Genomic DNA, 17,473 nt, shown 5'->3' with positions numbered 1-17,473 from the left:
CAAAATGACACATACATTACTACAGTCTCTAAAAGGAGGCTTTTTCAGTTTCATGACCACAATGAACCCCAAATATGAGGGGCTTTAGATGAAGCTACCAGTGCCTCAAACCTTTGACACATCCACTGCCTGAAGGTTAAAGGGAAAACAGTCTAAGTTTCCCATGTTTAGAGAAAATGGCAATGAGTATAAAATGGGATGAAGCCTGAAAATTGGAATAAGGCAAATATGACTAGCAAACAAATAGAGATGAGACATGGTGTTTTAGATTAGTGATTCTCAAACTGTGTGTGCTAAAGATCAGTTTTTAAAACATATCCAAACATTATGGACTAATATTTTTGTAAAACACAATAAAGTTAATCTTAAAAAATAAAATATCAAAGAAATATAAAACACAAGGCCTGTATTTAATGATGAGGATTGCACAGATATACAATTACTCTGTCATGCTGCTGCAAAATTTTCTAAGTGTTCATTCTTAATTTTTATATGTATTTTATTACAAACCAGTAACAAACTGGTCCATTGACCTCACTTTGAATAGCACTGTTTTAAAGCATTTATTAAAGATAGGTGGGAAAAATTTTCCTCACAAAGATATACTTTTGGGAAGACACCCATTTATCATCTGATATGCTTGGATTTTTCCTTCAAAGATGGAAACATTTTGGCTATTTGGGTCTTGGAGAACTTCAATCTCTGGTCAGGCCAAGTTGACACCATTTCGTGAGAAAATACCTATCAAACTAGTGAGCTCCAAGTCAATCTCTAGAAAAACAATGGTTGTGTGGATTAAAAGCCCTCATTAGAGAATATATAAGCTGTGACTATAATGTTCACTGTATTGTTTAGTGATGGATTTTTCAATCAACTATAAAGAATGTCCCTCCATGCCTTTCAGATCTCAATCAATTATCATGATGTCTGATTTGAGAGGCTGATAGCCACAGTGATAGAAACTCTAGTGATGGGGCAGGTTTTGCTGAACAATAAATATCTGTCAAGCACAAGCTATATGCAGGCTTCTTGCTGTCCTTATTCTAAATACAAGGGCAGCTGTCTCTCTCTGGAAAAGACATGCATAGTCTGTGCATGCAACATCAGAAGGAAGATCTCAGCTTCGCAGACCCAATATTGTTTTAGGTTAAAAAGGCTAAGAAATGTTGGTAAAGCAAGGATAGTCAAAAGAAAGAATGAACAGAGGTATTTATTTCTTACCACTTAAAATCTTGTTTACAGATAAGCTGTCCTCATACTGTGGCTTGAAACCCCATTAGAAGACACATTTAACATGACTGTCATGGGCTGTTTCTCATTATAGCCAATGGTGAAATAATGGTTAGTAGTAATTTTAGAAATAAGGAAATGGATATAGTGCATGAAGAGGAAAAGTATTAATTTATAGATCAAACTTCAATTTGAGGGGACTGACATGAAGAGGTTGGAGGAGTGAAGACTTCAGGGAGACAGCCTTCAAGCAATGAAAAACAAATCCTATGGAAGTGGGAGTTCTGGTCAGCAAACATGCACCGAACATGTTCTAAGTGTTAGGGATGCAAAGTTAATAAAACACTGTCTCCATTTTTATAGTCTGGTGTCAGAGGCAGACATGTATACAAATGATTGCAAAATGGTAGGAGATAGGCAGAAACAGGAATTTATACAAGATATTGATATACAGATGAGACAGTGATTAACTCTGTCAGAATTGTTAGAAAACATAAAAACTTACAAAGCCATTTATATTGGTAAAAATGACTCTCAAAATGTTAAGGTAAATCATTTCTATAAATTGCTAAAGGGAAAACTAAGGTTTAATTTACCTGTAGTCCAGTATGCACTTGAACCCCCCCAACAGTAAGGGATTAGGTTAAAAACTGTTCATTAGGACAATTACCTTCCACCAAAAATTATATGTACACATACCAACACCCCTAGCCCTAACCCAAACCACCCAGTAAAGCTCTTATTCAAGTAAAATCGAGTCTTTAAGAAATAACCATTCTGAGTGAGCACTGAGGGATCCACAAAAAGGCGAAAAAAATGAATTCTACTTGGCTTAAATCTTCGGAAGAGATGGTCATCCCACATCTTTGTTGGGCTTGGACACATTTAGATCCTCTGAACAAATATGCAACAGATAAATGCTTTGAACAGATTGAATGGAACACAGCATCTTTGTGATGGGTTGGTAACTAATAAGAATAATTACCAATACTATTGTCCTTCATTATTTCTGTTTTTATAACAACTTTATATAATTCACATGCCACAGAATTCAACTCTTTAAAGTATACAATTCAATGATTTGTAGTACATGTACACAACGTGTACAGAGCTGTGTAACTATCACCACTATCTGACTTTAGATTTTTATCACCCCTAAAGAAATCTTATACCTAACGGCAGTCATTCGTCATTCCCTCCTTCCCTCAGCCCCTGGAAACCATTACTTTATTTTCTACCTCCATGGATATGCCTATGCTAAACATTTCATATCATGTGAATCATACAATATGTGGCTTTTGTGTCTGGCTTCTTTCACTTAGCATGATGTTTTCAAGGCTTATCCATGTTGTTAACAGGTATCAGTATTTCATTCTTTTTGATGGCCAAATAATATTCCACTGTATGGGCATACCATATTTTGTCTGTTCATCAGTTGATTGACATTTGGGCTTTTTCCACTTTTGGCTACTATAAATAATTTTGCTATGAGGTTTCCTGTACAAGTTCTTGTGTGGACATATGTTTTCAATTTTCCTGGTTTTAAACCTAGGAGTGGAATTACTGGTCATTTGGTCCCTATATATTTAACATGTTGAGAAAGTGCTACACTATTTTCCAAAGTGACTGCACCATTTTAGAATCCCACCAGCAATGTATGAAGGTTCTCTTAACCAGCATTTGTTGTCATAGCTTCCCTTAAAGGGGAACAAACTTGCCAAACAGATGGAGAGAACAAATCATCCGACAGTGCACAAACTATCTGGGACTTGTGATTAAAACAGCCTGTAGCAAGGAGGACAATGAGCAGAAGGGACAATCCCCAAATTCGTACAAACACAGAAACTCAGGATTAGTGTCCCCGAGTTGACCTATTCTCATTATAATAGTAAAAAACACACCCTTGGTTGGAGAATTAAGACGCTAATGAGACATGTGATGTACATAGCACGTACAGCAACTGGCATGTGCACCCAGGAGACTACCTGCAACATGCTTAACAGCAACGTCCAACCCCACCCTCTTACGAATAATTATATAAGCTTCCTATAAAGGGAATTTCCCCAGTGTCACATGGGGCTGTCTTATTCTCAAGCAGCCTGCTATCAGTGTACTTTTGCTTTGCAATAAACTTCTTTGCCTATTTTACTTTGAACTCACTCTCATGACCCTGTGTCATGAAGTCAAGAACCTGAACTGACCCATTGACAACTTTGCTGTTTTGATTTTTATTTCCCTAATGACTAATGATACTGAGCATGTTTTTATGTGCTTACTGACCATTTGGATATCTTCACTGGATAAATTTTTATTCAAGTCCTTTGCCCATTTAAAAATTGAATTACTTGTCTTTTTATTGTTGAGTCATAATAGTTCTTCATGTACTCTGGATACAAGTTATTTATCAGATAGATTATTTGCAAATATTTTATCCCATTCTGTGGGTTGTACTTTCACCTTCTTGATGGCGTACTTTGAAGCACAAAAGTTTTTAATTTTGATGTCCAATTTGTCTATTTTTCTTTTGTTGCTCATGCTTTTGGTGTCATAACTAAGAAACCATTGACTAACCCAGGGTCAGGATTTGCTCCTATGTTTTCTTCTGAGATTTTTATAGTTTTATTTCTTACATTTATGTCTATGATCGATTTTGAGTTAATTTTTGTGTATGGTGTACCTTTTGCACATGAATATCCAGTTTTTCCAGCCCCATTTGCTGATCAGACTATTCTTTCCTCATTGAATTGTCATACCACAACTTTTGAAAATCAATTGACTATAACATAAGGGGACACTTCTGGATTCTCAATTCTATTTCATTTATCTACTATTTTCTATCTTTATGCCATTACCACACTGTCTTAATTACTATAACTTTGTAGTAGTTTGGAAATAAGAAAGTGAGAGTTCTCTAACAATCCTATTTTTCATCACTGTTTTGGCCATTCTTTTTTTTTTTTTTGCATTTCTGTATGCATATTAGTATCAGCATATCAATTTCTGAAATCAAGCACCTGGGATTTTGATAGGGATTGTGTTGAATCTGTAGATCACTTTGGGAAATACTGTCATCTTGACAGCTGTCTTCCAATCCATGACCATTTATTTAGGTCTTTAATTTCTTTCAAAATGATTTGCAGTTTTCAGTTACAAGTCTTGAACTTCTTTTATTAAATGTATTCCCAAGTTTAAAAAAATACTATTATAAATGGAATTGTTTTCTTAATTTCATTTTTGGATTGTTTATTGCTACTGTATAGAAATACAATTGATTTTTTGCCTATTGATCTTGTGTCGTGCAACACTGCTGAACTTGTTCACTAGTTGTAAGAGTTGCTTTTATATGGATTGCTTAAGATTTTCTACATTCAAGATCATGCCATCTAAAAATAAAGTGAGTATCCCTTCTTCCTTTCCAATCTGGAAGCTTTTAATTGTTTTTCTTGCCTCATTATCATCACTAGATCTCCAATACAAGGCTGAATAGAAATGATGAGAGTAGATGTTTTCTCTTGTTCCTGATCTTAGGGGGAATGCATTTAGTCTTTCACCACTAAATACGACATTAATTTTGGGGTTTTTGTAAATGCTGTTTTTTTGGGTTGAGGAATTTTTCTACTATTCCTAGTTTGTTGACTGTTTTTATCATGAATGGGTATTAGATTTTGTCAAATGCTTATTCTGCTATTTCTCTGTTTTTGAATTCAAAAGTTGCATTGTTTAAGTCTGGTTTTTCCAGGAAGGCAGATCATGTACTTAATGAACTTGTAAACTTAAGTGAAGAGGATAGGAAACAAAATGTTACTAGTGTGTCTTAGTTTCTGTTGGCTACATTTAACAAGGTACTACAAGAAAGAGAGAGCTCAAAGGAACTTGCTAGTTTGTAAGTGAGATTGAAAAATGTAACTATTTTTAATTTCCAACCAGCAAAAGATAAAATTGAGAAATGCCTTTAGTAATAAGGCTCATTTTTTTAAAAGCCCCACACCCAAGACATGATCAAGATTAAGGCCATCATTCCTTCTGCTGTAATCTCTGAATTGATTTGGCAGTACCCACTAAATGTTTTCAGTTGGACAAAGTGACTGAAACCCCCACTTTGGGGGAAAAACAAAACAAAACAAAACGATGATCAAACCATAACATGGCTGTGTAAGCTTCTGTGGCAAGTTGTACACCTCACTTATACCCACATTTCACTGGCAAAAGAAAGTCTTACCAAGCTTGATGTCAAAGAGACAGTCATCTCATATGGATAGGTGCTGAAAATAAAATGAAAATAAGTGATATGTATAGTACTTTCACAGGAAAGGGCAGCAAATAATTGAGAAGAGTAATAAAATCTACCACACTTGGCTCTTTTAGTAATAAATATTTGTTCCCCCCTTTTATATGCAAAATACTTTCATCACTTCTCTAAAGAAGTCCCAAAGTCTTATTCAATCACATTTCAAACTCAAAACACTGGATCTCACATGACTCCTCTTGATCCAGATTTATGAACTAAAGCCAAGTTACCTGTTCCCACATGCCCAACATGTAGTGGGAGAGGGACAGGGTAACTACCATAAATACTCCCGCTTAGAAGGAGAAAGAAGGAAAATCATTGAGCAGTCACTGATTCACAGCCAACTCTAAATTCTTTGTGGGATGACATGGGAAGAGACCCCTAGAGATAGGAGGAACATTATTTGGTTAGGTTCTGGTTCTGCTCTCTGGGGAAAGCTTCCTATATTGCCGCTGTCCATAGCTCAGGAAGGTAATTTCTTCTCATTATCCTCCTTGGCCATATCTAAGAAAGGCACTGAAAAAAATGCTTTCCACTGTGGTTTGGCCTGCTTTCCATAGAAGACTGGGGGTTCCAGGCCATCTTTGTCTCAAATAGTCACATTAAAAAAAAATTCTAGGTGCTGGCTCTTTGGAGGAGGGTTGAAATCTTAACAAGATGAAGTGTTCTAATACATGACCATGGGATGTCTTTCCATTTATTTAGGTCTTCAATTTCTTTTAAAAAATTTTTTTTGGCATTAAATCTCTTACAAAAATGTCGTTTTGTATCTACTTGATCCTAGCCAACTCTATATGTCTTTTCTTAAAAAAACTTTCATTTTAAATTTAGGGGTACATGTGCAGGTTTGTTGTATAGGTAAACTTGTGTTATGGGGGTTTGTTCTACAGATTATTTTGTCACCCAGGTATGAAGCCTACTACTCCTTAGTTATTTTTCCTGATCCTCTCCCTCCTCTCACCCTCCACCCTCTAATAGGCCCCAGTGTTTATTGTTCCCCTCTATGTGTCCATGTGTTCTCATCATTTAGATCCCACTTATAAGTGAGAACATGTGGTATTTGGTTTTCTGTTCCTGCATTAGTTTGCTAAGGATAATGGCCTCTAGCTCCATCCATGCTCCTGCAAAGGACACAATCTCATTCTTTTTTATGGCTGCATAGTATTCTATGGTGTATATGTATCACATTTTGTTTATCCAGTCTATCATTGATGGAAATTTAAGTTGATGCCATGTCTTTGCTATTGTGGATAGTGCTGCAATGAACATATGTGTGCATTTGTCTTTGTGATAGAATGATTTATATATATTCCTTTGGGTATATACCCAGTAATGGGATTGCAAAGTTGAATGGTGGTTCTGTTTTTAGGTCTTTGAGGAGTCGCCATACTGCTTTCCACAATGGTTGAACTAATTTACACTTCCACCAATAGGGTATAGTGTTCCTTTTTCTCCACAACCTTGCCAGCATCTGTTATTTTTTGACTTTTTAATAATAGGCATTCTGACTGGTGTGAAATGGTATCTCACTGTGGTTTTGATTTGCATTTCTCTAATGATCAGCAATGTTGACTTTTTTTCATGTAATTGTTGGCTGCATGTATGCATGTATGCCTTCTTTTGAAAAGTGCCTGTTCACGTCCTTTGCCCACTTTTTAATGGGATTTTTTTCTTGTAAATTTGTTTAAGTTCCTTATAGTCTATATGTCAGTAATCAGTTGCTCACTTCTTTTTGAAACATGCTTCCCTTTAGACTTAATTATATATCTTGAGCTTTCAGACTTCTGTGGAAGGACCTATTCACAGGCAATATCAGGAACCATAAAGTACCTGCTATGTTTTGAGCATATTTTCAGAAACACAGGCTTTATTGCATAGATAAAGATTGTCTCCAAAATATGGGACAACCAAGCCTATTTTCTAAAATAACAACCATTCACTCTAGTCTAGTGGTTTTCAACCAGAGGTGATCTTGCTCCCCATGGAGCAATGTCTAGAGACATTTTAATTGTCACAACTTGGTGGGGTGGGTGTTACTGACATCTAGTGGGTAGGGGCCAGGGATGGTGCTAAACATCCTAAAATGCATAGGACAGCCCCTCCTCTGCCTCCCCTCAGCAAATAATTATCCTGTCAATTCTATGAAGAGGGTGTTGCATAATAAAATACACCCAAAAAAACAAAAAAACAGGAAAAGGGATTTTGCAAAAAGTAAGGAAAAAATCAAAACAAGAATTGTCTAGCCCCAAATGTTATTAGTGCTGAGATTGAGAAACTTTTTTCCTAATAGTACCATTGAAACTGAAATCTCATTAAGACTCCTGATGGCTCTCTAAGCAAAAACAACGATAACATGTTTCCATGTTTACCCCACCAGCCACACATATATTCTTCAATTTTTTCTTCCTCAGAAGCAAAAAGTAGGATCAGGAAGACTATGAAAGGCCATTTGTTTTGAGACTTGAAGGAATCAGTTTGTTCTTTTGTAACCCTTCCATTGTCTGTTAATCACCACATATTTTGTTAAGGCTTTTTACATGATACATAATCTTTTGATCCATTCCTTTATCTACCCCAAAATTCTCTGCGATGCTAAATAAAACACATTCTCAATTTATATGCATTTTCTTTTTTACCGTTTAATTCCTAGTGTGGGCCTTTCTTTAAACCTTTTTTAGAAGGAAAAGTACAGCAACTGAGAGGTCCTATTTGGTTTACAATCATGTCTGGTTTATCATTACTATCATCTAGTGCCTCCAAGAATGTTCCTGTTGGCTGGGCGCAGTGGCTTGCACCTCTAATCCCAGCACTTTGGGAGGCCGAGGTGGGTGGATCACAAAGTCAGGAGATCGAGACCATCCTGGCCAACATGGTGAAACCCCGTCTCTACTAAAGATACAAAAATTAGCTGGGTGTGGTGGCATGTGCCTGTAATCCCAGCTACTCGGGAGGCATGAGAATCGCTTAAACCCAGGAGGCGGAGGTTGCAGTGAGCCAAGATTGCACCACTGCACTCCAGCCTGGTGACAGAGAGAGACTCCATCTCCAAAAAAAAAAAAAAAAAAAAAAAAGAATGTTCCTGTTGTCATTAGGTGTTTGTGAAGAAAACCCATGAAGTTTAATATTAAAATAGGAGATATACTCGAGGGTTTAGGGGTTTCTTAACCAGAACCTCAGGTTCCTTAAGCACCAGGGAAATATTTTAATAAAAATGCACAGAACATTTCAGCTAGAGATTAGTCCAACAGGAGGGAGGACATATCAGGGGGTAAATACAAGTTATAGATGCAAAAATACCTAACAGGTCATATCAGGTAGACTGTGGCACAGAGAACAAGGAGGCTGTACCTGCTAAAGACCTAGATTCTAGAAGAATAAAAGGAAATGCTGGTTTCTTTCTAGTAACTTATCATGGTTACTAGTTTGCAGAGCTTAGTCAGAATCTCAACGACTACATACTTGAATATGACCAAATTATTCTAATGTTTCAGATGAAAATATATAGACAGAAATAAAGCATTGTGATTTTTGCAAGAAGCGCTTGCTTTCTTGGCTAATTCCAAACGTCTCTACTAAAAGTAGGACAATTCTGCCTTCTAATAGAATTCCTGACTAGGCAGATCATTTTGTTAAGATAGATGTTCATTAGCATTTTGGTTTCCTTAATTTCATACCATATTCTATTTTATTCCTTTGTATCATGGTTGAAAGTGCATATGATTCTTATCTCTTCCTTAGGTTTTTATTTTTTCATTGTGACATCTGTGCTTGAATCATGGTGCAGCCAAGCTGTAGAGGCTTAATTCTTTTAATGGGAAGACAGCATGCTGTGGCAGAAAGCATGCCAGCCTGGCATCTGCTGTTCTCCGGCTGAGTGTCCTAGGACAAGTCACTTCTCTGTTATGTCAGTACAATTAGGGCTGTACCAAAAGATCTCTAAGGGGTCCTTTCCATCTCAAATATTCTTTATATTTTGAATCTTTTTATATGTAAATATGACAGTAGTAACACAGTAACTCTGTTATCTTTCCTTATTTTGCAATTGTGTGTTGGCTGGTGTGTGTGTGTGTGAGAGAGAGAGAGAGAGAGGGAGAGCGTGCAAGAGAGAGAGAGAGAGAGTGGCAAAGGTGCAGGTGGAGGGGGTTAAGGGGAGGAGGGACTAGTTAACCTTGGTAGACAATATGAAGGTGTAATAATCTGTAAACATAACTTATGTTAAAGAAGATATGTAGGTATTTAAATACCTCTTGGAGGAATATGTAAGTACTCATCATGGTTACAAAATAGCACTCTCAGAAATGGCTCTCCTCCCTCCTCCAGGACAGATAAAGCACCTGCAGGCTCTGACCGACCACTGAAACAGCCATGAAAACCCTCATGCTTTTATAAAGCAGGACAAAGCTTTGAAGCTTTGGCTTTAAATCACTCCAGCATCTCCCAGCTGTAATGAGGATAGCATTTCCCTAGTCAAAACATCCTGGTTCTATTTATAGGTGTTCACTTCTCTGAATAATAAACAAAAGTAGCAGGCTATTCTCATATTATGTCATTTTCCTTCAGCTACCCTACTATTTAATATAATGCCAATAATTAAAAAAATTTCAAAGCCATCATACCTAACAGTGGGTTCAGTTAATTACCTTAGAGAAGACACTGACTGCCATATATTTGAACAGCCAAAGCCTTGCAAGAATATTTGATCGGCCTTTGTGTACCCAGGGTTTCCAGTATCTCTCTCTCTACTTCATGGGGGTGGGTTCAGTTCTTTAAATGATTCCAGAAATAACCAGTCTCCCTAGTTGAAGGAAGGCTGTTTTCATCTACTAAGTAACATCCCTTCGCTTATGTTGCTTTAAATAAGGATGGCAGACAATTCAGCATCCATGGAGACAGCCACAGTTCACTTCTATTCTTTTTCAAATGTAAGTTTGTATTAGGTTATTTAATGGACCACAATATATTCAGTAGGTACAGAATTCATACCCCCAAATGGCTGGTGTTTAATTCCATCCCTCCAGTCTGTTTTAACTAAGACATTTCCTCCTGTGCATATAATCTTCATTATCATAGAAGTTATTTTTAATTTATAATTAACATAGTCTCCTTCTCATTATGTATGCCTTGATCGACTTGGACCCTCCGGACACATCCTGTCTGGCACGGTGCTGGTTGTGTCCTGCAGTTCTCTCAATGTGCAGTAGGTGTCTATCTTAGCCTTCCCTTCATCCTTCCTTCTCTTCTCCTCCCTGACACCGTGATATAGTGCATAATTCCAAAATGGCAGCTTTTTGAAAATTCACCTTGATTATCAGACATTAAAAGTGACTCATCCCGCAGTGACTGTCTGGCAGAAGGGATGGGATCAGACAGCAAGACAATGAGGGGACTGGGCGCATTAGCGCACTAGATTACAGAGCCCATCAAAAATACCTTTGTTCTGTCAAAGATCCAATCATTTACTAGTTGTGTTCTGCAGAGGAGAAAGAATGAGAGGGAAAAATACACCAAACAAATAAACAAAAAAATACATTTATGAATTTAAAACCTCCTTAGTTCTCTTTATTCTAAGAGTAAAGGAAAGTATCTAATTAACCTTCTCAGGAGAAGAAAAGATGGGGATTGTGCTTCTGAGACAAAAATCTATAGAACCTTTTCTTTTTCACTAGCTACCAAAATTTCTACACTAGCTTCTGTCTTTTGGGTCTTGGTAAGAGGGAAATTGTCAAGTTTTCAGGGTTTGGTCTTGACTATACTGCACTCAGCCTGATTTATGGCAGAATATTTAGAAGACAAACTGTTTCCAAATTAGAACGTTCATTTTCATTAAAAGCAATGCTTTTGATTTCTATCTTGTCACAATATAATGCTAACCAAGAAATGCGTGATGGATGAAAGGGGAGAATATGTGTAAGGGCTATTATTGAGAAACACTTTATAAGCATCTAAACTGGCCCATATAAAAAGGCAGTAAGAATCTTTGAAAAGAGAGAGCACATGAATTCTTGCATCAAGCATGTGTGTGTTTGTGTGCAAAGGGGAGGAGGGAGCTGGAAAAGAAGGGAGGAGAGCGACGAAGGCGTTCATATTGAGCCCTGGGTGGGTATAACAGGGTGAGATGTGTTGTATCATCAGCATGACTGCAAGCCTGGTGAGCTTGTGATTCTCCAAGGAGACAAAATATCCAAATGGGAGGTTGGTGCCTGACTTTTGTCTTTTTATCATTTTCATCATTTGCCTATGAACTCAGAGGAGCATTTTATCAGTCATGGAAAATGCCCCCAAGGGGCCCAGATCAAAGGCAGGCTTTGAATTGTGTACTTAGGTGGATCTTCCTGCCAAAGACATTAATGCGATTAAAACACAAATTCCATAAACAATTATTTTCCATCTGTTTAGCAATAATAATAGTGATGTTATGTGCTGTCAATGGTGTCCTTCCTTACAATGAGGCACCAAGTGAATGCAAATACCCTTCTGCACGTGGATGCTGCAGCACTTTGGGAGGATTTGGGAGGTTTCATCTGCCAGCAGGACAGAAGAGTGGCCACTGTCACCATGCAGGGATCTCTGGAAAAGAATGGCTGTATTTTAACTGTCATTTGCAAATAGATTCATTAAAACAACTCATTGCATTCCACCAATTGTGCAGTGTACTTGTATACTGGTGTAAATTGGAGATTTGTCATTTCTTGCCTCTGCCTCCATGTTTATTTCTACTGTCAGGTACAGAAAATGTACCCCTCTTTTTGCCCCTCTTAATTATCCCCAGTATCAATAACTCTGTTCCTTTATTGATGGAGGAAGGGAGATTCAGCAGGACTGCCAGTCCAAGTGGCTCAGTCACAGTTACACATTCGGAGACCTACTCATGTTTGTTTGGATTCACAACACATACTCTGAGTAGGGAGAAAGAGAATCTATAAGCTTTAAAGATCTCTGCCTAAACCAGACCAAGAGATTAAAGGGGAGGGCAAAGGGGAGGGTCCAGACTGATTTCCGCACACCAGCACTCGTAACACAGGGATAGATTCCTGAAAGAGGGACTGACCTGCACGAGAGTTTTCATCAGTGGAATTTTAATGAGCCCTAAAGGTTAGCCTTCGACTTCGTTAACAAACAGCTCTAGAGATAATTTCCAATTTTCAGTGTTTATAGAATAGTGGTTCCTTGGTCATAATGAAATTCTGAGACTGTCTAGAGCCTATTCTGCATGTCCAGCTGAGGCTGAAACACAAACCATCAAAAACAATTAAACGTGTGCTCAAAATCAAATGCAGAAGAAATAAAAAGAGGAAGGCATTTTGCAAATTAAAGTGATCACATTAACCTCCTTTGATGAAATCGGTTCAGTCAAATGAAAAATACGTATTAAAAAAACAAACCCTGCACAGATATTTTAGCTATTGAGGGTAATGATTATTCTAATATTGAAATGGACACAGACAAGAAAAAAAAGAGAGATAATAAACAAAAGAGGAAAGCTTCATTCCCAGTAGCTAGAGACCAGAGCCCCTGTTATGTGTAAGTGGGTTGTAAATGTGTAGAAAAGAATATAGATGCAAATATTGCCAAAATTGACACTAAAGGATAAAGCATAGGTCAGTTTGTTGAAAATACGTCCCCTCTCCTTCTTCTCCCCTCTCCCTGCTTTCTCAGGTTCTACTGGGTCCTTGAAGAATTGCCATAATTGCACCAGAAAGGAAACAAGTATGACTGAGATTCCAGCCACATAAAACAAGAGCAATGGGTGGTTAAGACAAAGGGCCACATCTAAAGATTTCTCTTCCTCCAAAATTGGGTGGAAAATCCTTTCACTTTCTCCAAAAGGATGACCAAATCTCCTACTGGTATGGGGACCAACAGAAGATGCTTGAGCTGTAAATGCTGGGAGAAATATTCTTTAGTTTATTAAAGTTAGGCTAAATTTTATTTCTTCCAGTGCAACAAATCCCTTTCACTCCCCAGGCTTGCCACTTCCCTTCTTGATTCACAGAAGAATGGAAGGGGTTAAAAAACAAAACAAAAACCAGAGCTGGCCTGAAACTCTGCCACTCCAAGGGTGCAAGAGGTTAGGGAGCAAGGGGCCCTGCTGCGTGATGCTCTGGTCAGTTTTGGGCGTGCAAGAGAGCATGGGTGGCATGAGAGTCGGGCAACTGACTTGGGTTCCAGTTCCAGTTTTGCATTTACTCCTTACTCCCCGTGTAATCCTGGTGGGGGCAGTCAATTCCTCAGAGTTGCAGTTTTCTCCTAGGGCTAAAGGGATTAATGAGTTCAGGTAATGTTAGCACTGGGGGGGATCTCAGGGATTATTTAATCAATTCTCCTCATTTTACAGACAGAAAACTAAATAACAATAACAGCAGTTATAATAATAAAAACAATTATAACTAATATTTTTGAGCATTTAACATGTGCTAGGCACTATTCTAAGCACTTTACAAGTATTCTATTATCTCAACTACCCTGCTTGGTAGATAGTACTGCTACTTCCATTTTACAGGTGGGGGAACTGAGATGCCGTGAGGTTCAATATCCAAGGTGGTACAGCTGGTAAATGGTAAAGCTGGGCTTCAAACCCAGATGGCCTGGCTACAGAGCCCATGCTCTTAAACGCTGTAGTTTAGTAAACCATGAATTCCCCATGGTTTGCACAGGGGTTGCACTCTTTTCAGAAAAGGGTGCACTGCCTGAATTCGTGCTGCATATGGTCTTGAAAACACAGACCCTACAGAGACATGTTTTCAGAATCATGGCAATGGCTGACGATGGCTACTCTGTTCCCTCCAGGTTCCCCGAGTTCATGGCTTCTCTCCAGCCAAATTTTCTCCCAGCCTGCCTTCACAGGTGTAGTGCAGTGCTCCCAGGATGCCCCGGTCTGTACGGTGCCCTTCCCAAGTCACACTGCCACTGCTCTTTAACTCTCTGCTGATGGCTTCTCCCTCTCTCTCTCCTTCACTCTCTCTCTCCAACCATTTCCTTGAACTTCACTTGAGCTGATATTACACTTGTATTTGAACACCCAGCATGACACTCTCTATTTCTTTGCTCCAGCACCAGTGCTTGCCCATCTTTTGTTAGCCATTATGGATCAAAACTGCTTCTCGGGGCAAAAATAAATGGCAGAAAGAGAGATCATGGCAGAATAAACACCACCACTGCAAAAGACAGTCTACTCTGGATAGTGTGGGAGCATACTCATTGGGTAAGAGTGGTTGCAGAATGGTGCATTACGCGCACTGGGGAGGGAGGAGATTACAGTTTGCCAGATTCACTCTCATCGGCTAATAGCACCCAGTGCCTAAGAAAAGTACATTAACAGTATATGGTAACAGACAGTTGCTGAAAGGACAATAGCATTAATATTAAATTACTGTTGCATAGAGAAGTGATAAATAGGTGATGTGTGTTCTAAGCTCAAAGAGGCCTGGTGACTTGCCTCAAGTTGACAAGTGGTAGTAGGTGGCAGAATCCTACTACAGCCTAGGTCCTCTATTTCTCGGGACACTGGTTTGCTGTTGGATAACATCAGACTCCTCAGGCTACTGTGAGGCACAGCTGAAATGAAAGTGCCATATGACAAATTCCAGACACCTGGACAAGGCACATAGGTCCTTTGTGATCTGGCCTCACCTGCCATTTCAGTCACGTATTTTGTGCCTTAATGTCCTCACACCTGCTGTCCCTTCTGCTTGAGGTGACAACTTCCCCAGTCCCCTCTCTCATCACTCCTCTTTCTCCAGCTGTAAACACCTGTTCATCTTTCAAGATCTGGCCACAAGGTTACTTTCTCTGTGAGGCTTCCTGTCTTCTCAGTATTTCCTGTAGTACACATGGTTAGAACGCTCGCTGTATAGGATAATGATTGACTGGTTATTATTCTCTCTCCCCTTCTTAACGAGGGAGCTTATTGAGGGCAGAGACTATATTTATTTCTCTTTTTATCTTCAGTGCCTAGCAAAGGGCATGGACCATCTTATTTACTCTAAATATACAAGGAAGGAAGAAAGAGAGGGAGAGAGGGAAGGAATATCCTCCTGAAACTATAAAGCAGTATAGAAATAAAAAGTTTTACTAACAAGAGAAAGATGCCCACTGTTTGATGCCCTCCTACTGTTCAGGAATGAGCTTACTGTTTTCACAAGCAAAATGCTCTGACACAAAATGGGGCAGGCGACAATGAAAGCAGGAAGCTGACTTCTTACTCCCCATTTACCTGTCCGATGAAGAGGTACACAATTTCCCCAGGATAGAAGGAATGCCCTTCATTAATGCCATTTGCTAGCAGTAATTTAGTTAACTGAATAATCACACAATGTAAAGAACACAGAGACTTAAGGATCTCTGTCTAACGCATGATACTAAGATATTTTATAAGGTGGCATGTAGTTAAGTGTGCTTAAATGCAATCACAGAGCATTTTGTTTGGTCATTTTCATCTGGAGGTTTTAGAAAAACCAGGAGAGAAAAGCAGCATCCTCAGGGATTTTTCCTTAGAGTACAATTTTTACAAAAAGCTGAGTGTACAACTTGCAAAATAATAAGCTTCAGTGATAACACAAGCTTCAGCTACAATTATCACAAAGAGCAAGTCTGCTGCCCAAGCTTCTAACTTATCCTTGTGACTACAGAACATCCCAAAATGTCACATTCAAGTTGAAGTGACTGCAGCCAATTAGGTAATTTCCACCAAATTGGGTCCATTAATACTTGGACATTATCTTGAGGGTGAAATAGGATTCAGTGACAAGGTGCAATGTGGCTTGTGAAATATTAGTTTTGGACAATCACAAATCAGGATCCAAGGGTATGTTAAATTATTCAGCATTCTTGACCTCATTATTAAGTGACTTCATATGGGTTTTTGCTCATATTCATATAATCTTGGGATACAAAGAGCTTAATTTTTGTCTCCTTTCCCCAGCCATTTCCTTTTTTATGTATCAGAGATTTTATGTATATCTCTTTATTTTTATCCTGTTTAATTTTAGAATTTAAAGGGCAATGGCTATGTTTTTGTTTGGGGAACACACAAGGAGGACACTTACTCATATGATGACACATATCAGAAACATGAATATTAGTTAGAAATTTGGTTTGCAGATTTTTCTTTGCTACCACACTACTTCAGGTAACAGAACAATTTTTCCAACCAAACATCTGCCTTGGTCTGCCAAGTATCGAACAGAAAGCTGTGATTTGTAACACATGGTCTTATAAATGAGTCAGAACTTCAAGGCCAAGTCGGCTTCTGGAAGTGTTCTAAAGTGATAGCAACAATATTATTTTCCAAAATAATGGGAGAAAGCCATAAAAACACTCCAGGAAGATCGTGTACCAAAGATGTTTGTTGATTTTGTTTTGTTCCAAAGATGTTTGGAACAATGATTAGTTGGCGCTGACAGGATTTCTACAACTAGGAAGTGTGTTGGACACTTAAAACTTTAAATCAGTGTTCCAGTAAGTTCTAAAGAACTTTAACCAATTGAACAATTATCCTAAGAATATGACTACCAGCTGTCGCTTAAACTTACAAGTTAAAACACTTTATATCATTGGGGCAAAGCAATGATATGGACCTGGGATAGGAAAATTACCAGAGAATGTGACTGAATCAGTGAATATCTGCCAAAAAAAAAATCTCTTTGAGATGAACAAAAGAAATTAGGTAGCATTAGGCTACTCATAGGACAACTGGCTAGAGCATAGTTTCTTCTTTGAGATTTGTGTGTTTTATAATTTTGTTAATGATTCAGACCAAAACAAATCCTTTGAAAGTAGAAACACATAATTCCATTTCAGCATATCCCAACCAGATGGGATCAGAACAGGTGTGATCATTTTAGAGTGTTCTTCTCTATAAATCAACTTCTGGTTCATTCCAGAGTGGGGCTGTCAGCTTTTAGGCGCCCAATGAAGTTGAGAATTTTTAGCAAACTAAACACAGCCATTAAAATA

General features: G+C 38.2%; 1 protein-coding gene across 1 annotated transcript in view; it reads right to left on the bottom strand.

Moving 5' to 3' along the window:
- The window catches only part of PMFBP1 (polyamine modulated factor 1 binding protein 1), a 165,867-nt gene that overhangs the window by 112,343 nt on the left and 36,051 nt on the right, over positions 1-17,473 (bottom strand). Inside the window, exon 3 of the mRNA XM_063597724.1 lies at positions 5,450-5,492. The gene's annotated coding sequence lies outside the window, so the exon portion shown is untranslated. The remainder of the gene's footprint in view (positions 1-5,449; positions 5,493-17,473) is intronic.

The sequence above is a fragment of the Pan paniscus genome, chromosome 18, assembly GCF_029289425.2.
Source record: "Pan paniscus chromosome 18, NHGRI_mPanPan1-v2.0_pri, whole genome shotgun sequence".
NCBI lineage: Eukaryota > Metazoa > Chordata > Mammalia > Primates > Hominidae > Pan > Pan paniscus.
Note: the sequence above shows the minus strand (reverse complement) of the source record. Positions and strands in the feature narration are given on the sequence as shown.